Source organism: Schistocerca gregaria, chromosome 3, assembly GCF_023897955.1.
Source record: "Schistocerca gregaria isolate iqSchGreg1 chromosome 3, iqSchGreg1.2, whole genome shotgun sequence".
NCBI classification, from domain to species: Eukaryota; Metazoa; Arthropoda; class Insecta; order Orthoptera; family Acrididae; genus Schistocerca; species Schistocerca gregaria.
In genome coordinates this window covers 651,719,837-651,740,216 of record NC_064922.1, presented here as the reverse complement: position 1 = coordinate 651,740,216, position 20,380 = coordinate 651,719,837, and the positions used below count along the sequence as shown (strand labels likewise).

The 20,380-nt window shown below is 38.9% G+C and overlaps 1 protein-coding gene across 1 annotated transcript in view; it reads right to left on the bottom strand.

The window, feature by feature from the left end:
- Positions 1-20,380, bottom strand: part of LOC126356103 (E3 ubiquitin-protein ligase LRSAM1-like) — a 147,120-nt gene that overhangs the window by 69,955 nt on the left and 56,785 nt on the right. The window lies entirely within an intron of this gene.

Here is a 20,380-nt window from a genome sequence, read left to right as displayed (position 1 = left end):
AATACAAGTAAGGCAAAATCTGAAAAAAATAATTCTTACAAACCAATTTATAACACCATACACAAAATAATTCACAATCATTTGTTTTACTGACTTTCATGGTACACTTCAAAGCATTCTAGACACAGTCCTACATCACATTCCCCACATTTTGAGCGAATAGCTGATGATTTCTGTTTGCAATACAAACCTACATATCTTCTCTTCTTCTCAGTTTTCTTGATGTAGTGCTTTATACCATCATATCTGATATCACTTGGAAAATGCGATTTATATCCACACATAGGACTGATAGACGGCCTGCCTGCTCCTTTTACAAGATTCATATATCTTTTTAGGTAAACTTGTACAATTTCTCTTCTGAATTCAAGTTGAGTAGTCCTAGCTACCGTTCGTTTCTTCAGCTGCCACGCATTACGTACAGATACAGCAATCAGCCAAGAAAGTAAAGCCCAGTACCACTTCTTCTTTCGAATGTTTATTCTGCACATGGCAATGTTTTCATCCATCCTATCCACTCCTCCCATGTGTTTATTATAGGCTGTGATAATTTGACGACATTGTACTTGAACTGTCTTCTTCTCCTTTGCGGAACATCTTTTTACAAATGATACAGGTTCAGCTCCTTCACAGGTAGAAGCTACAGTAACCACTGAATTGTCCACCCATTTTGTGACTATAACACCATCATCCTTGCAAAGTGAGGATTCAAAATACCCTCTTTCCTTTTTAACTAGCGCTTTCTTTGAGGAAATTGGGCACAATTTGGGAACTTGTTTTCTCTGATAGTGCCTGTTGCTCCATAGCCCTTTTCTCTCAGGTATGACAGAACAGAAAAACCTGTAAATAGGTTGTCAAAGAAAAAGTGGAATGGCAGTAGCTTTACATCCAGTGTCAAATCATCTATCATCTGAACGAGTGGGGCAGTAGCCTTACCAAACTGTGCTGCATATACTGTATTTAGATTTGGTGATTTTCCATGATAAAAGGAAAAATTTACCAGATATCCAGAAGCGGTGCATAAACACCATACTTTATATCCAAATCGTATCGGTTTCCCCCTGATAAATTGCTTGCAAGAGTGTCTCCCAAAATATTTTATTATTGATTCATCGTAAGACAGATGTTGCTGAGGAACAAACAGCTTATTACATTTGTCTCTTACTATTTCAATAAAGGGTCTAACTTTCCACATCTTGTTCTTTTCATCAAATTTGTTATTGTCGTTAACAGTGCAGAAATCTAAGAATTTGTTCAAAATGATTTCTCCTCATGGCATTGCATACAAAATCATTTTGTGTGTCTAAATTGGAATACCAGTATAATCTCTTATTATGGAGAGAGTTATAACTACTTAGAATGAGGATCCCCAGAAAACACCTCATTTCTAACAAGTTATATTAGGATTTGGAAAGTTCTTGAAAAGTGCGTAGTTGTTTGACTCATCAACTAGGAATTGTATCAGATCGTCATTAAAGAATAGTTCGAAAATTTCCACTGCAGACTTATCAACATACATGTCAAAGCATGGATCAGGAAAAGACTTCAAATTTGAAATTAGTACACCATGAACCCACTTTTTTTTGCATATTTCTGTTCCTGTAATTTATATTTCTGAAATCTGTTTCTGTGTTTGTGTCTGTTAATCTTATTTCAGCTTCAGCCCGGAGTTGTCTAGGATTGAGATTATCAGCTATTCCTCCTTCATACTCATCACCCGAATCCTCATCCGTGAGGACTGCTGGATCAGGGGGGCATGATGTAAATTCCATCAGCCTGAGGAGTGTTTGAATCCTCAAACAGGATGTCTAAAACATCCTGCACAGTCAAACCAGGTTCTTAAGATTCTGCCAGACCTCTATTATGATATGAAAAGAGAACAAGAAACAAAACCATTTTTGACTCTGCAACTGCCCAGCGTGTCAATATGGACCCGGCTGATATAATCAATTCATAAACAGAAAGTGATTCAATGGATAACAACTTTCCTTAAATGAAACTCTCTATAAACATATTTAGATGTACTGCAAACAGTTTCACATGGCAGAATGAAGAAGTTCTTTACGAAACATTACTTCCTTAACATCAACATGCTCCATTGCGGACGTCAAAGCACTCCCTGAAATACAGGCAGTCACAATCACAGTGTAAATGGTAACAATGAAGTGTTAACACAATGTATGTACAATTCAAACCCTCCCTGAAAACAATATGTGACCGCCAACGCTAAAAATAAATAAAGTTATGGGAGCCTTTATATTTTATGAAGTAACAGCTTTTTCATGCGATGAGAAAACATTTTATTTTTTAAGCACAGATCAAAAACTAACAAGAATAAACAACTCGTAACCAAGCTGACTACGGCAAAGATAAATATCTATCAGCTGCAGCTTTCACCCGCTGTCTTTGGTGCAGTGGATAAATGACGTCGCCACATCAGCCCCCCTCCTTTAGAAACCGGGTGCACCAGGTATATGGGGAAACTTGCACTTGATTTTTCTACCAGCTCTCGTGAAAACATCTGGTGCAGGCAATGGCTGCTCCTGTTCTGCACTTGCTGCCTACTTGTCCTCTTCTGAAACCGAGGGCTCGGTGAGACTATCTGCTGTTTCTTTGGCCTCCACATTTGAGGGTGATTTTGCAGACCGAGGAAGGAGTGTACCCTCTTTGGTGTAAGCAGGTTTAAGCCGCTCAATTGAAACTATCTCTTCTTTACCATCCTTATTGATTTTGAAGCTGTGGCTTCCTCTTGTGATTACCCTGTATGGTCCAGAGTAAGGCGAAACGAGCGGCGGGCGCACCGTATCATACCTAAGCCACACATAGGACGTTGCTTGCAGGTCTTTATGTAAAAACACTCTCCGGTCTCCATGTCTGACAGGGTTAGTGGGTTTGATGTTTCTCATTCTAACGCTGAGTTGTCTCGCGAATTGCGTGCATAGCTCAGGGGCGAACGGCTGTGTAGATGCTGGAATGATAAACTGTCCAGGAACCCTCAATTGCTCGCCATAAACCAATTCTGCGGAAGAGCATTGTAAGTCCTCCTTCAAGGTCGTTCTCAATCCAAGTAGGACCAGTGGTAGTGCTTCAGGCCATGAAGTGGAACTACACATTAATGCAGCTTTGAGCATGCGGTGTAATTGTTCCACCATTCCATTACTAGATGGATGATAGCTTGTGGTGCGTAGATGGTTGCACCCGCACAGTTGTAAAAGTTCATTGAAAAGTCGGCTTTCAAACTGCCTTCCGCGATCTGTTGTTATGTTTTGCGGAACGCCAAACCGGGAGAACCATGAATGCAACAGTGCTTTTGCAACTGACTCTGCAGAAATGTCTTGTATTACAACTACTTCTGGCCACCTGGTAAAACGATCAATGATTGTGAGCAAATAGCGTTGTTCTGAAGAGCATGATAGCGGGCCCACAATGTCCACATGTATATGTGAAAATCTTGCAGATGGCGTCGGGAAGTCAGAAATAGGTGCAAAGGCATGTCTGCTGATTTTATTACGCTGGCATGTTAGGCATGCACGCGCCCATGCACGACAATCTTTTTGTATTCCAGGACACACTACTTTGAAGGAAACTAACTTGGCTGTAGCTCGTACTCCTTGATGTGATAGGTTATGTAGTGCATTATAAATCTCGCGACGATATTGTTCTGGTATGTAAGGGCGCTCCTTTCCTTTTGCTACATCACACCAAATTCCATCTGGAACATTTGGGACAGACACACGTCTGAGCTGCAGCACAGTTCTCTGTTCCTCTATTAGACGGCACAAGAAAGGATCTTCTCGTTGTTTAGACACTAACTCGGTCCAACGAACTGAATTTAAACTGGCACAATTCCTAGACAGGCAATCTGCGACCAGGTTGTCATTTCCTGAAATGTGACGCACGTCAGTTGTGAACTGTGCAATGTACTTGACTTGCCTGCACTGACGTGGTGAATTGAGCTCTGTGACTAGTTGAAATATAGCTACTACCGGCTTGTGATCGGTAAAAATTGCAAAGTGCCTCCCTTCGACAGACGTGCGAAAATGCTTTATGGCTAAGTAAATAGCAAGCAACTCACGGTCAATAGCACTCCATTTTTGCTGCTGTCGAGTCAGATTTTTAGAGAAAAATGCGAGCGGCTGCCATCTGCCATCAACTTCTTGCTGTAGCGCTGCACCTACTGCTGTTTGGCTCGCATCAACCATGAGCGCTAAAGGAGAGCTCAATCTTGGATGTTCCAGTAGTGTTGCCAGAGAAAGACATTTCCTTAAGCCATGGAAAGCTGCTTCAGCATCTGGACTCCATGGGATTTTACGATTTCTGTTGTATTTTTACCTGCAAGTAACGTTGTGAGTGGCTCTTGGGCGGCAGCTAATTTAGGTAAGTGACATCTGTAATAGTTGAGCATGCCTAAAAATCTGCGATGTCCTTTGTAAGTTGTGGGAAGGGGCATCTGTTGCACTGCTTCAACCCACTCAGGCAAAGGTGACAGGCCTGCTGCTGAAACCAAATATCCCAGGAACTTAACCTCAGTGTTTCTGAGGCCAAATGGCATAAAATTGTACTCAAACAAACCGAATGGTGTGATAACTGTTGTTTTTTAATGTCAGATGGAGCCATGGGAATCTGGGAAAATGCTTTGGCGCAATCAATCACACTAAATATTTTGGCATTGCTAATCGTACTGTTAAAATCAGTCACATTGGGTACTGGGTAGCGGACGGGAATCGTGCGGGCATTGAGCGCCCTGTAGTCTCCACATACTCTCCATGGATTGTCTTTTTTACGGACCATGTGAATTGGAGATGCCCATGAACTATCAGACCTACTTACAATACCTGTTTTTAGAAGTCTGCCGAACTCAGCTCGCGCCGCGAGCAGCTCCTCTGGAGGCAGACGCCGCGGGCGGAAGGCAACGGGTTGACCTTGTGTCGTGCTGATGTGGTGTTGAGTATTGTATCTGCATTTCCTGGTTGCGTTGACGGATTCAGTAAGTGCTGGAAAGTCTTGAAGCAGTTTACGAAAAACAGTGCTCTGATATTGCCTACAGTATAGAAATCGTTACGACTGTCGGGTGTCTTCTTGCGTGACACACACGTGTGCGCCCCGCTTAATTGTGGATACGAAATTGTATCACCATATCCCGATGCGGATGACGCGGTAGAGGAGCCGGAAATCTTTGTGCGGAAAGACACGGGCACATAGCACTGCACTTGTACCAACGCGGAAGACGCAGTAGACTATATCCCTTCTGTGGGAACTGTCACCAAACGACGGTTAACCAGGTCGGGCATAAGTAGGTAGTTTCGTAAAACGTCCGCTCCAATTGTAGGACTCGGCACATCAGCAACCACAGAAGTCCATTTTGGATGGAAGTTAGAATTCAGATGTAATGCCAACTGTTTCTCACCGTAGGTAGATATTCTGGAATTGTGTGCCGCAGTCAGCACATGTTGGGTTGTTGTCGTGAGTATATCACCTCTCTTTCTTGGATAAACACTGACTTCTGAACCTGTGTCAATCAGAAACTTCTCACCTGAAGAGAGGTCCAACACGAACAATCGGTGTGATTGGTTGACTGCAGATACAGTGGCGTTTTCACCTCTTTGAATCACGCTATGACTCGGGCACCTATGTTGTTGTTGACGAACGTTAGCACCCTTTAACGCCCGCCTTTTAAGTTTGGGTAACTGCAGGGTTGAATACATTGACGGGCAGTGTTACCGAAGCGTCTGTGGTACGAGCACCATTGATCTGTCAAATCCTGTTGGATATCATTTCTTTGTCTTTTCCATCTGCGACTTCGTAGCTGCTGGTGGTGTGAAGTTACTAGCACGTTGAGTTTTGCCACTTGTGCTGCCAGTTGCTGTATGGTGGGCTTGGTCGATGAGCACTGCTGTTGGGAAGTATTATTGCATGTTCCTGGCTCACTGACGTTAGATTCCATCACACTACGTGTTCTTGGGCCTCTATCCTGGCTGTAGTTGGATTCATAACACGCAGAAACTTCGGTTAAGGTGTTTGCGATGGTGTCTGCCTTTTTTGCTAAGACTTACAATGGTAAGTCTGTTTCTGCTGCAATGACGGCACGGATGTTGCCAGGAAGTTTACGAAGCCATATTGGACGTAAAGACTCTTCAGGTAGGAATTCCGCACCGGCTAATGTATGTAAGGCTTTGAGTACTTGTGAATGAGTCTTGTCGCCCAAATCTTCGTATGCGAAAATATTTTGTAGTCGCAAATCTGCTGACAACGTATAATGCTGTATGAGAGCTTCCTTTAGCACAAAGTAATTTTGTTGTGACAAGGTTTCTTCTACTTGCTCTACCACTTCTAAATTTAGATGTGAAACCACTATATTAAATTTGTCAATATTGTTAGACACCCCACGCTGCCGAAATATGCATTCAGCCTGCGTAAACCAAAGCTGGGGGCGCGTCGGCCAGAACGCAGAAAGCTTAACATTTCCGTGTCGCGCGTAGGTACTCCCATCTTTTGCGTTAACATCTGTCGTTCCGTTTTGTGGCGAATCAAAGGGCGTGGACCGCGATCCTTGGTCGAACAGACTATGGTCTTCAATCTTGATTTCACTGCCCCATGCTTTTGCCTCTGAATTCATTATTCTCGTCGGTTTATATACAGGGTGACTCAAAAAGAATACCACAACTTTAGGAATTTAAAACTCTGCAACGACAAAAGGCAGAGCTAAGCACTATCTGTCGGCGAATTAAGGGAGCTATAAAGTTTCATTTAGTTGTACATTTGTTCGCTTGAGGCGCTGTTGACTAGGGATCAGCATCAGTTGATGCTAAGATGGCGACCGCTCAACAGAAAGCTTTTTGTGTTATTGAGTACGGCAGAAGTGAATCGACGACAGTTTTTCAGCGTGCATTTCGAATGAAGTATGGTGTTAAACCTCCTGATAGGTGGTGTATTAAACGTTGGTATAAACAGTTTACAGAGAATGGGTGTTTGTGCAAAGGGAAAAGTTCTGGACGGTCGAGAACGAGTGATGAAAATGTAGCACGCATCCAGCAAGCATTTGTTCATGGCCCAGGAAAGTCGAGCTAGCAGAGAGCTGCAAATTCCACAATCAACTGTATGGAGAGTCCTACGAAAAAGGTAAGTTATGAAACCTTATCGTCTGAAATTGGTTCAAGCACAGTCTGCAGCTGATAAGATTAAAAGAATCGATTTCTGTGATTTTATCCTTGCTCAAATGGAAACAAATGAACTTTCGTTTCAAAGATTGTGTTTAGTGACGAAGCAACTTTCGACACTAACGGGAAAGTCAACCGTCACAATGGGGCACTGAGAATCCGCGGGAAACCACTCAGTATGAAAGTGACTCGCCTAAGGTGAACGTTTTCTGTGCCATTTCAGCCAATAAAGTTTCTGGTCCCTTTTTCTTTGAAGGTGCTACTGTAACTGGACTACAGTATCTGGAGATGTTAGAGAATTGGCTGTTCCCTCAGCTCGAACAAGAAGCACAACAATTCATATTTCAGCAGGATGGAGTGCCACCACATTGACACTTATCTGTCCGTAACTACCTGAACGTCAACTACCCGAGGCGATGGATCGGCCGCCAGGCAGCCCGTGACAGAGCATTTCATCACTGGCCTCCAAGAAGCCCTGATCTTACCCCCTGCGACTTTTTCTTATGAGGGTATGTTAAGGATATGGTGTTTCGGCCACCTCTCCCAGCCACCACTGATGATTTGAAACGAGAAATAACAGCAACTATCCAAACTGTTACGCCTGATATGCAACAGAGAGTGTGGAATGAGTTGGAGTATCGGGTTGATATTGCTCGAGTGTCTGGAGGGGGCCATATTGAACATCTCTGAACTTGTTTTTGAGTGAAAAAAAAAAACCTTTTTAAATACTCTTTGTAATGATGTACAACAGAAGGTTATATTATGTTTCTTTCATTAAATACACATTTTTAAACTTGTGGTATTCTTTTTGAATCACCCTGTATTTTCTTTATGCTTCTGCTACGATTTTTCGGGGTCACCACTATGGCAGCCTTTATATTTTATGAAGTAACAGCTTTTTCATGAGATGAGAAACACAGATCAAAAACTAACAAGAATAAACAACTCGTAACCAAGCTGACTACGGCAAAGATAAATATCTATCAGCTGCAGCTTTCACCCGCTATCTTTAGCGCAATGGATAAATGACGTCGCCACAAAGTAAAAACAAAACTAGTCAACAATTGTGTCCATATGGACACGCTTGGAAGTTATGGATTAATTGCAGATATGATGAAAAAGAAGCCTCCAAGATAAGTAACATTAAATGTCTAACAGTACTCCACCAAAATATTCAGTTTATAAAAAACAAAGTGCAACAGCTGGAAGTCGAGTTACATATCTTAGACAGTACTGTTATCTGTATTACAGAGCACTGGTGTAAAGAAAGTGAAATCTTATATATTAATTTACCCTCATATGTCCCAGAATGTTCTTTTGCAGAAACACAATAAAAGGTGGAGGATCATGTATTTATGTTAAGAACGGCATTGAATTTAAAGTGAGAAATGATATTGTCATGTTAAGTGTAGACAAAGACTTTGAAGTGTCAGCAATAGAGATAGTTGCTACAAATATGCCCAAGAAACTAACTATATTACGTGTACATCATTCTCCCAGTGGTAATTTAGAGATATTCTTTTCAAAACTTATACAAAGCCTAGAACTAGCGTTGACTCTGAAACAGAATATCCTTTTGTGTGGGAACTTTAATGTACATACAACTAAAACAGATGACACCAGTACCACATTTATGAATATCCTACATAGTTTTGGTATATCATCACTAGTCAACTATGCAACAAGAATAACCACACAGTCATCATCTACCATTGGCCATGTAGCTACAGATGTAGGCAGAGAAAACTGTGATGTACTTGTCAAAAATCTGGGACTGTCTGACCATCTATGTCAGATTACACAAGAAAAATTGCGTGTAAAAAAAAATCAAAACTGCATGTATATAAAAGAATCTAGTAGACGAAAGTTATCACATGATAGTTGGGAAGGAGTATACATAGAAACTAAAGTGAATAGCAAGTTCTCCAATTTTATGTCGGAGTTTAAATTAAAATTTGAAGAAACGTTCCCCAAAGCATTAATTCCCATTGGAACACCCACCAACAACAAATGGATTACTAAAGGAATTAGAAAAAGTACTTAAACTTGAAAATACCTAAACTCCATTAAAAAGGAGAATAGTGATCAAGTTTTTTTTTTTTTTTTTTTTTTTTTTTTTTTTTTTTTTTTTTTTTTTTTTTTTTTGCGCAACTACAAAAGGGTCTACGGGAAGGTACTCAACACTGCAAAAAAAAAAAAAAATCAGCCAACGATAGGTTCATAAATTTAGCCAATAATAAAAGTAAAGCTACATGGGCTGTAGTGAAACAAGAAATAGGAACTGTGAAGCAGAGAGGTACAAACATACAAATCAGGAACAAGGAAAACTTAGAAAGTAACCCAAAAGTAGCAGCAAATTATGTGAATACCTACTTTAGCAGCATTGCAATGAACTTAGAGAAAAATTTTCCAAAAGGTGCTAATCAACCAATACAGAAGCATATAGCAAACACAATAGTACTGCTTCCAACTACTGAGGAGGAAGTATGCAATGTCGTAAGGCAATTACAGAACAAAAACTTGGCAGCTTTAGATGAAATCCTAATGTGTGTACTGAAAAAAATGCATAAATGGTATCAAAGCTCCACTAACAGAAATCATAAATGAATCCTTAAAAACTGGTTGCTTCCCTGACTATCTGAAGCATGCCACAATTTTACCAAATCACAAGAAAGGTGGCGTAGAAAACGTTGAGAACTACAGACCAATAGCCCTATTGTCATGCTTCCAAAGTGATAGAAACAATAATGAAAAACAGGCTTTTGAGCTACCTAAGTAAATTCAACCTCCTCTGCAATGACCAGCATGGTTTCAGGCCTGGCAGAGGTACAGAATCTGCAATAGCACAATTTACAAAAACAGTTTTAGAAGCACTAGATGAGAATAGATCTGTAACTGGCCTTTTCCAAGACCTGTCTAAGGTGTTTGATACAGTTGACCACCAGAAGCTGTCGCATAAATTAGAGGCACTAGGAGTAAGGGGAGTGGTACTCAAATGGTTTCGTTCATAACTAGAAAACAGAATGCAGTCAGTAGAGATCACACACGTCTCCAGTGGATCAAAGTACATTGAGAAACATATATCTGATCCACAATATCAATACTGGGGTCCCTCAAGGAAGTGTACTAGGCCCTGTATTATTTCTGGTGTGTATATAAATGATTTCCCGCAACACATCAGCCATGGAGAGAAGATATTGTTTGCGGATGACAGAACATAGTAATCACCAGTAAGACACCAGCACAAATGTTGGAAAATTCTACTGAAGTGCTGAGGGGTGTTCACAAATGGTCTCAGGAAAACAAAGTAACTCTCAACATAAAGAAAACAAATACAATATGCTTTAGAATGAACAGAAAACAGAGTCCCTTAAATTTAAAACTAGGTAACATCTCCATAGATGATGCACCTACAACAAAATTCTTAGGGTTCCACATCGACAGCCAAATGAAGTGGAATGAACATGCTATGAAACTCTCAAAAAAGATATCCACAACATGTTATGTACTTAAAGTCCTTGTATCTGCATGCAGTAGTGAATGTTTGAGAACTGTATACTTTAGTTACGTTCATTCAGTAATCAGTTATGGTATTATTTTCTGGGGAAACAGTGCTCAGGATTTACAAACAGTATTTAAAATGCAAAAGAGATTAGTAAGAATTATAACAAAAAGCAGTAAGTGGGCCCAGTGCAGAGAACTTTTCAAAATGTTAGAAATTCTAACTGTTCCTTGTGAATTTATATTCCAAACCATAGTGTACATCAAGAAAAATAGCAGTTTTCATAACTTTAGTACAAGAACAAGCCACTGTCTTCACCTAGACAGGAAGAATAAACATAAGACTCAAAATATCTCCTTGGATGAAGGTGTAAAACTGTATAATAAACTGCCGCAGAAAATAGAAGAAGCAAATAAAATGTACCGCTTTAGGAAAAAATCTTAAATTGTTTTTGCAGGAACACTTCTTTTACACTATAAGTGAATTCCTTAGTACAAAATGATAAATAGCTTTTGTATCACAATATTTTGATAAGGAGCAAAAATGATTGAAAATAACTTATATGTCACAATGTTTAACTACATATAACAACAAACTGTATAAATATATGTATGTATGAAACTAACAACATCCATACATTTTAAAATGTCTACGGATGGCTAAATAAATAAATAAAAACTGCTGATTTACATTTGTGATTGGATTTTTCTCCCAGTATAGCTGTATATCCGGATGTATATGTGGACAAGAAAAAGAGGCCTGAATTATTCCTGGTTTAAAGCACACCTTTTCCTGGCAGAAAATACACTCTTTCCTGGGTGAAAATACATTTTTTCCCAAGTAGAAATACAGTACACCATGGGTGAAAGTACATTTTTCCATGTTCAGTGACAACATATATCACCTCAGATCTGTAAAGCTTATCAGTCCTTTGAATGTTTAAGGTTTTACTCACAGGAGTAGAACTTCCCAGTATTTTAGAAAAAAAAACTCAGCACAAAAACAATGTGTTTTGGAAAGATCTTGGTTGTGTGGCAACATGTACACTGGATATTTTCTTATTATGAAAGCATTAACTCAAATTTCGCCAAGTACAGCACAGTGGCTTCCAAGGCTCTGAAATCAAGATTTCGCTGTATGATGTGCTTTTGTCAAGCAATTGTAACTCATATCATGTGATCTTGCTAGCTTATGACAGCAAATACTCAGAGCATAGGACATGTGATGTAGTCAGCCAATAGCAACAGCACTGTTAAGTAGTACAAAAGTACAAATATTAGAAGTTAATGGTTTACATTAATATACATACAATAAAGCTACAAGAAAAGCTAAGCATTCACATATAATATTGGTTATCAAAAATTCTTTGCTGCCCCCCCCCCCCCCCCTCCCTCCTCCCCAAGGGTTGTGGTTCAGCAGGATCCTAAGGGCACAGCTTAAATTGCAGCAGCTGAATATTTCTGACATGCTTGATTGCAAGCTTCACTGTCATGCATCAAATGTGCCAGTCAGGCAAAATCAAACAATGAAAAACCCAGATGGAATGTAACAATATTATGAAAAGGATAGTTGGTACTCATCGTATACCAGAGATGCTGAGTCACAGAAAGGCACAAAAAAAGCCTGTCAGAAAGTTCGTTTTCAGCCAACAAAGTTTTTTTTTTTTTTTTTCGTTAAAAGTAGACAAAACACACACACACACACACACACACACACACACACACACACACACACACACACACACACGATCACAGTCTCTGGCAGCTGGAGCTCCATCTATCAAAGACTATTGTCATGTGCGTGTGAGTTTTTTAAGCTCACTATTTAATGCTTATGTAAAATATGCAATATAACTTACAAATACTGCTTGTAAAAATCAAAGAGTAATTAAAAGGCAGTCACTCGTAGAGACTGATGCTGTATTTTTGTTTCTTGTTATCAAATATTTGATTATAAAATAGAGATGTTCAAAAGTTGCATATGACATCCACAGGAAGTTTTTAATCTAAGTGGCATCCTCAGATTTTAGTTAATTCAGTAGTGTTTCTTGGTAACATCAATATGTATCCCAGTAACACTTCTTTTTCTGCTCTTTATTCCTGTTTTGCCATGATTTTTATTAATTAATAATAACAATAATGCAGTGGGTTTCTGAAATGAATTTGTCCCACACCTCAGCAAGTGCTTGCAGAATTTACTTGTTAGTTGACACAAACCTCGCAAAGTGTACAGTAATAATGTGCATCCGTGGGCAGTGTGACACTGGAAGCGTTTGGAGACAATTGAATGTCTTACAACTAGTAGCAATTTTCTCCGCTTCTGGCAGCACTATGGAAATCATGAAGTTATTATGGCCAAACAGTAAACAGTTGTGAGCCACGTTCATTAAAAACAGTTTGTTGTTACAAAGTATTGCATAATATTTGTCCTAAAGCCTTTGACACAGTATGCTATTGGCAGATACTTGTGTGTGCTCTATGTTTTGTTGTTGTAAATAGCGCATTTTCTTTGCAGCTAAAGTTTTATTTTGGTGTTATTCTCTCATTTATGTTTTGTTGCTGCAGTATTATTTTTCAGTGGTGGGCTAAGGTAAAATTCTTTGTTAGAATGTCACTTTACAAAAATTCAAATCACAACTAAAACAACAAAAAATTCCCAGAATTAAAAAAAATAATAATAAATAAATAAATAAATAAAAATAAAAATCCAGTGTTTTTGCCAAGTTGTCTCAGGGCGCATACACCTCGTATTTGCTTTAAACAACTCGACTACACACTGGACTTGTTTTAGTTATTATTTCACCTAGTGATCTCTTCTGTCACTTATCTCCAGAAATTCTATTCTGATCCATGAGATTCTACATTACTATCAGTGCAACCTATCATAACTGTGTTTCTACCTATGCAGAACAGGATAGAAAATTCTTAGTATACTTTACAGAAATAGCCAGCATTGGTTGCTTGTGTCTGTTATCGTCCTACAGCATTCATTCTATTTCGCTGAATGCTCTCCTTACTGACGAGATTTATGGAACTTGACGTGTGAATGAATGAAGGTACCCCCTTTTTGAATTTATTACTATTTCATGTTGCAGTTAATCACAGTGACACTCTGCTTCTTGTTCATAAGGTGGGTGACTTTGGCATACCATTTTAGTTTCCCACAAAGAGCCCTTAATTGCACAGAAATGGTAGAAAATTTAAAAACGGGTGAATGGGTAGTTGGAAGTCGGACACAGTTTGAATTACTGAAGTTTGGTGGCAGGAGGAACAGGACACCTGATCAGATGAGTACAGGGTTACAAACATAAAATCAAATATGGGTATTGCAGGAGTATATCTAATAGTGAATAAAAAATAACAATGTAAGCTACTATGAACAGCATAGTGAATCGATTATAGTAGCAAAGACAGGCAGGAAGCCAATACCCACCACAATAGTACAAGTTTATATTCCAGTTAGCTCTGCAGATAATGATGAGATTGAAGAGCTGTGTGATGACATAAAAAGAAATTATCCAGACAGTTAAGGGAAATGAAAATTTAATTGTGACGGGGGACTGGAATTCAATAATAGGAAAAGGAATAGAAGGAAAAATAGTAAGAGGATATGGACTGGGGGAAAGGAATAAAACACAAAGCCATTTGGAATAATTTTGCAAAGAACATAATTTAATCACAACTAACACTTGCTTCAAGAATCAAGAAAGAAGGTTATATATGTGGAAGAGACCTGGAGATACAGGAAGATTTGAGATTGATTATGTAATGATAAGATGGAGATTTCTGAACCGGATTTTAAACTGTAAGACATGACATATGTGTACTCTAACCACAATCTGTTGGTTACAAACTATGGATTGAAGAGAAATTGACTGAAGAAACTGCAAAAGAGCAAGAAATTACTGAGATGGAACCTGGCTATGTTAAAATAACTGAAGGTTTCAAAGTGAGCATCAGGCAACAGGGTAAATAAATGTAGCAGAAATCAAATGTGTACCACTGAGAGATGAAATAGTGAAGAAAGCAGAGGATCAAATAGGTAAAAAGACAAGGCCTAGTAGAAATCCTTGGATATCACAGGAGACACTAAGTTTAACCGATGAAAGGAGAAAATATACAAATGCAGAAAATGAAGCTGGTGGAAGGGAATACAGACATCTAAAACAATGAGACTGACAGAAAGCACAAAATGGCTAAGGAAGAATGGCTAGAGGACAAATGCAAGATATGCCAACCAGCATGGATTTCAAACACATCAATCATTTGAAAACCAACTCACAGATTTCCAACATTACATACTGAAAACTTTGGGTCAAGGTAACCAGGCAGATGCTGTATTTCTTGATTTCCAAACAGCCTTTCAGCGAGTGCTGCACCTATGCTTATTGTCAAAAGTACGATCATATGGGGTACTAAGTGAAATTTGTGACTGGATTGAGGACTTTGTGGTACGGCCGGTGCAGCATGTTTCTTGGATGCAGAGACATTGCCAGAGGTGTAAATAACTTCAGGTGTGCCCCAGGGAACTGTGTTGGGGCCCTTGCTGTTCATGGTGTAAATTAATAACTTTGCAGAAAATATTAATAGCACAATATTAATAGCAAAATCAGGCTTTTAGCAGATGACACACTTACCTATAATGAAGTACTATCTGAAAGGAGCTGCATAAATATTCAATAAAAATAATCAATTTTTGACAATATAATGTAATTGGATAGCCAAAATATCTACTTAGCAAGGGCCTCAGGAGAACATGCACATAAAATAAGGCTATACTTATGCAAGCTTTTGGAGTCAGTGGCTCCTTCTGGCAGGAGGGTTGAAGGGGAAGGAAGAGGGGAAGGAAAAGGATCAGTCTTTCTTTCTCATCCCGTCTGGTAAGTCTCCCCTGACCAATGATTCTGGGTGACTTTTCCTAAAATGAACCTCTTTTCTTACACCTCTCTGGTCCTTTTCCATCACCCCTCTTCCTTCCCTTTTGACTTTCTGCCGGAAAAGGAGCTACTGGTTCTGAAAGCTTGCGTAAGTGCAATCTTCTTTTATGTGTATGTTCTACCTTCACATGGTTAGTAGATGTTTTTTATTTATATATTTATATTGTATAAATATCCAACCAGATCTTGATAAGATTTCAATATGGTGCACACATTGGCAACTTATTCTAAATGTTCAGAAATGTAAAATTTTGTATTTCACAAAACAGAAAAATGCAGTATCCTATGACTATAACATCAATGAGTCACTGTTGGAATCAGCCAACTCACATAAATACCTGGGTGTAACACTTTGAAGGGGTATGTCACACAAATACCTGGGTGTAAAACTTGTACACAGAGATGGGCAACACAAATAGTCACAGGTTTGTTCAATCTGTGGGAACGCATCGCAGAGATACTGAAGGAATTGAACTGGAAGACACTTGAAGATATACATAAACTATCCGAGAAAGTCTATTAATAAAGCTTCACATGATTGCTTTACATTACTGCTATAGGAATATATTACAACCCCCTACATACCACTCACATAGGGGTTGTGAGGATAAGATTAGAATAATTAGGATACATGTCATTTTGTGGTCAAATTTCACCATAAACAAAGATCAGTTGATGTTAACAAGCAGCATCATCGTAATGATATACAATTTTATTATACATACATACAATAAAATCTAACACTTAATTATCCCTTACTCAAATTATCACTTTATTCTCTAAATTCTTCTATAGAATAGCAGCATTCCTCCCACTGAATCTGCTGTAGCCTAATTTTTAAAATTTCTGTGTTCATTTTAAATATGTTTTTCCCATTAATTTTTGATATAACGTCATCCCCATGTATTGTGGAGTCCATGTATATAATTTCAACTGGTGTGTGAGTAGCATAAAATTATTTTTATTTCTAGTGTTATATGTATGGTTAAAATGATTCTTCTCAAATAATTTTTGTCTGCTGTGTAGGAAGATTATAGCTTCATAAATGTATATGGAGGGAACAGCTAGGATGTTTAGTTTCCGAAATAATGGTCAATAAGACGCTCTTTGCTATGCAGTACACATGTATTGGGCAATTTTTGTAGTTTCAGAATTTAAGATACACTACTTGAACTTCCCCAGAAAATTATCCCATATCTAATGACAGATTCAAAATAATTGTGATACATAAGTGTTTGTGTACTTCAGTCAGTGGAATTTGCTAGTATTTGCATTGCAAATGCAAAGTGCTTAGTCTATTTGATAGGAAGCCAATATGTGTATTCCAGCTTAAGTTCCCGTACACATTTAGCCCAGGAATTTGACCATGTCAACTTCGTTCATAAGTTGGTTGTTCTGTTGTTGGTTGGTTGGTTGATTGATTTGGGGAAGGGACCAAACAAAGGGGTCACTGGTCCCATCGTACTAGGGAAGCATGGGGATAGGAAGTCGGCTGTGCCCTTTCACAGGATCCATCCTGGTATTTGCCTGAAGTGATTTAGGGAAATCACAGAAATCCTAAATCACGATGGACAGATGCGGGTTAGAAACACCATCCTCGCAAAAGAGAGTCCAGTTTGCTAACCAGTGCGAAATACTGCTTGAGCTTATTATGTTGTCTTTTAAGTTCCACACATTTTGAATGTTTGGTTTTGAAATGTACCATATGGGTTCTGCAATGTTCAGTTTCAACCCATTTAACTGGAACCAGTTTTCTAAGGTATCCAGTGTGCTTACGGTGGAGCTCGGAATTTTTTCTGCATCATCATCTTCAATTAATGCAGAAGTATCGTCTGCAAACAATTTATATTTATGGGTAAGTCATTTACATAGAATAGGAACAGGATTGGCCCGAAAATGGAGCCTTGAGGCACACCGTGTGATACTGAATTTATTTAGAATAATAATTCACTGCATCTGAGGTGATAAAGAAACACTAATAACTGGTCCAATGGGATGTACCCTCTGCCATGCACCTCACAGTGGTTTACACAGTATAAATGTCGTTACAGAGGCATGTATAACGAGTGGAGAGATAGGTACCCGCCGCCTATAAGAAAGTTAAAGAGGCCACTGAAGAAAAGAGAGTCAGCTGTATGAATATCAAGACGCCAGATGAAAAACTGTTTCAAAGCAAAGAAGAGAAATCTGAATGTGGAAGAACTATTAATAGAGGGGGTCTGCAAGGGAGATGAATCTGAAAACAATAATATTCAGGGTGTATAAGGGGACAAGGAAAACAAATTCCAGGATTATTCCCGGATATCCCGTTTAAAAAATATGCTTTTTCCCGGGCGAAAATACACTTTTTCTGTGCTTAGTGACAGTATGTTTTCCGTAGATTTTCCCGCGGAACAGTAAAACTTATAAATCCTATGAATGGTTAACGTTTTATACAATCGCGTAGAACTTCCCGGAAAAAAAAAGAAAGGACGTGGCAGATAAGTTTTGGAGCGACTTTTAATAAAAAATAAATAAATAAATAAATTAGAGAAGTTTTGGAAAGACATTTGATTTGTAGCAACATATACGCTGCATATTTTCATATTACGAAAGTATAAATTCGAATTGCACCAAACACAGCGCGTTAGTTCCCGGAGCGTTGAAACCGAGGTTGCGATGTCCTTTTGTAAGCGAGTCGTATCTCAAGCCACGAGATCTCGCCAGCCGATGACAACAGCTATTCAGAGCATAGGACACGTTTTATAGTCAGCCAAGAGCAAGATCACTTGTTACATAGCGCGAACACGCAAGGGGAAAAGTTAACGGTTTACATTCATGTACACCGTACCGTATATCTACAAGAAAAGCTAAGCTTTCACATATAATTTTGGTCTCTAAGATTAACACGCTACAACAGAAGCTAAGCTTTCACATGTAATATTGTTTTTTTTTTTTTGCGTGTGTTATACTTTAAGATACACCACACAAATGTGCCAGTAAATTTAAAATTTTGACACAAATGTCTCGGTTCGAAATTCTTGTAAGTGGCTGGTCCTCAAACTTTTCAGTTTCTTTAGATATCCATCCCACTTTCTCACAAGTAACATAATTCACTTGCATAAAAAGAAATTTACTTTGAAAGTAACGCTTTTCTAACCACCGTTCGCAATACTATCCGGAGACTTAGAAATAGGTTCAATTTACCAGTTGCCAGAGAGCGCCAGAAAACAGGCAATATTGTGCGTGTGCAACCGTAGTGGTGTAGGAAGCCCGCATGCTCCTGTGTTTACACCATAAAAGAAACAGAGCATCAGAGGATACACCAAAGAGCATCGGAATTTCGTAAACCATACTAAAATGCATAATTCGGCTTGAAGTGCAAATTGGCTTTTTCCAAATTCACAATGAAGTAGGTCCCAGCTGATATTAAGCTTTTCAGTGTGGTTTTGGGGATGTAAATTTTCTTGGAATACCAGTACTCTGCGATCTCATTTTTGGTTCTTTATTATGGCATAATGCCATATATGGCAGAAGATGATAACGTGCACTTGAAATTCAGCGAATAGTTGGAACTATGCAATACTGTAGAATGAAACACTTTGTTTCAAATAAAATGATTGCCCAGCGAAAAGATTAATAAAGCCAAATTTCTTTAGCAAACTTGCAAAAATAACTTCACTGTTCTGCAAGGCGATTAATGCTTGACTGCTACTAACTTGGTAATAAAATAAAATCAGAAAACTGAAATTAATAATATATTTTTGTCCTCCATAATTATGAGAATGTATTTTAATTTACTTAATAGCTCCTGGCCACAGAAATCCGTACACGAAGAGAAGCAGCGAAATCACTTAACGTAAACACGGGTCACGTGGAGGTTAACCCCCTCCCCACTACCACTCAGACAACTCTGTGCAAGCGTGAATCTGGCAGCTAGGGCGCGGGAGAAAAATTTTTCTCGCTTGCATGTGGCTGCTTGCTGCTACTACCGATACAAGGTACTGCTTATACACGAGTCAAATGCGCATGCGCAACAGACCGCTGGCAATTGGTCAAACGAACCTAACGTGAACAGTTGTGACGTCATGCTCATAGAAAGCAGTTTATTGTTACGAAGAATTACAGTCTGAGCCCTACGGCCTTTGACATATTTTTGCTATTTGCAGACGCTTGTGCATGCACGGTATTTTGTTGTTGTAAATTGAACATATCCTTTGACACTAAAGTTTTATTTTTTTCGCTGTCGTTTGTATTTTATTGCTGCAGTATCATTCTCCAGTAGCAGGATACAATAACATTCTTTGCTAGAAAATCAATTCTGCAGTCAAAATTACAAAAATTTAACTAAAAGCTAAAACAATGAAAAATTCCTGGGTTTTTCCCGGTTTTCTCCAGGATGAAAAAATTTCCGGGTTTTTCCCGGTCGTCCCTGTTATTGAAAAGGAAGTGATGAAGATGAGATGGGAGATGGTTGTAGCCTGTCTCCGATGTTATTCAGCCTGTATAATGTGAAAAGCAGAAAAAGAAACAAAATTTGGAGAAGGAATACCATTAAGGCTTCTTCAATGCTTCTACAATCAACAGTGCTGGATCTTCTCTCTATTTAGCAGCAGTCATTTTATGCAGCATTGACTCAGATTTCTTTTCATGCTGTTGTGTTCCATCAAAGTATTTTGGGAAAGACTGGCAGCATCCTTGTGTTTGTGTCGACGTTCATATACCGCTATATGTTGTACCCCTGAAGCCTTAGTGACAGTCTCTTTAGTCAGCCCAATGGATCCTTCAGGCTAGTCAGCAAGCATA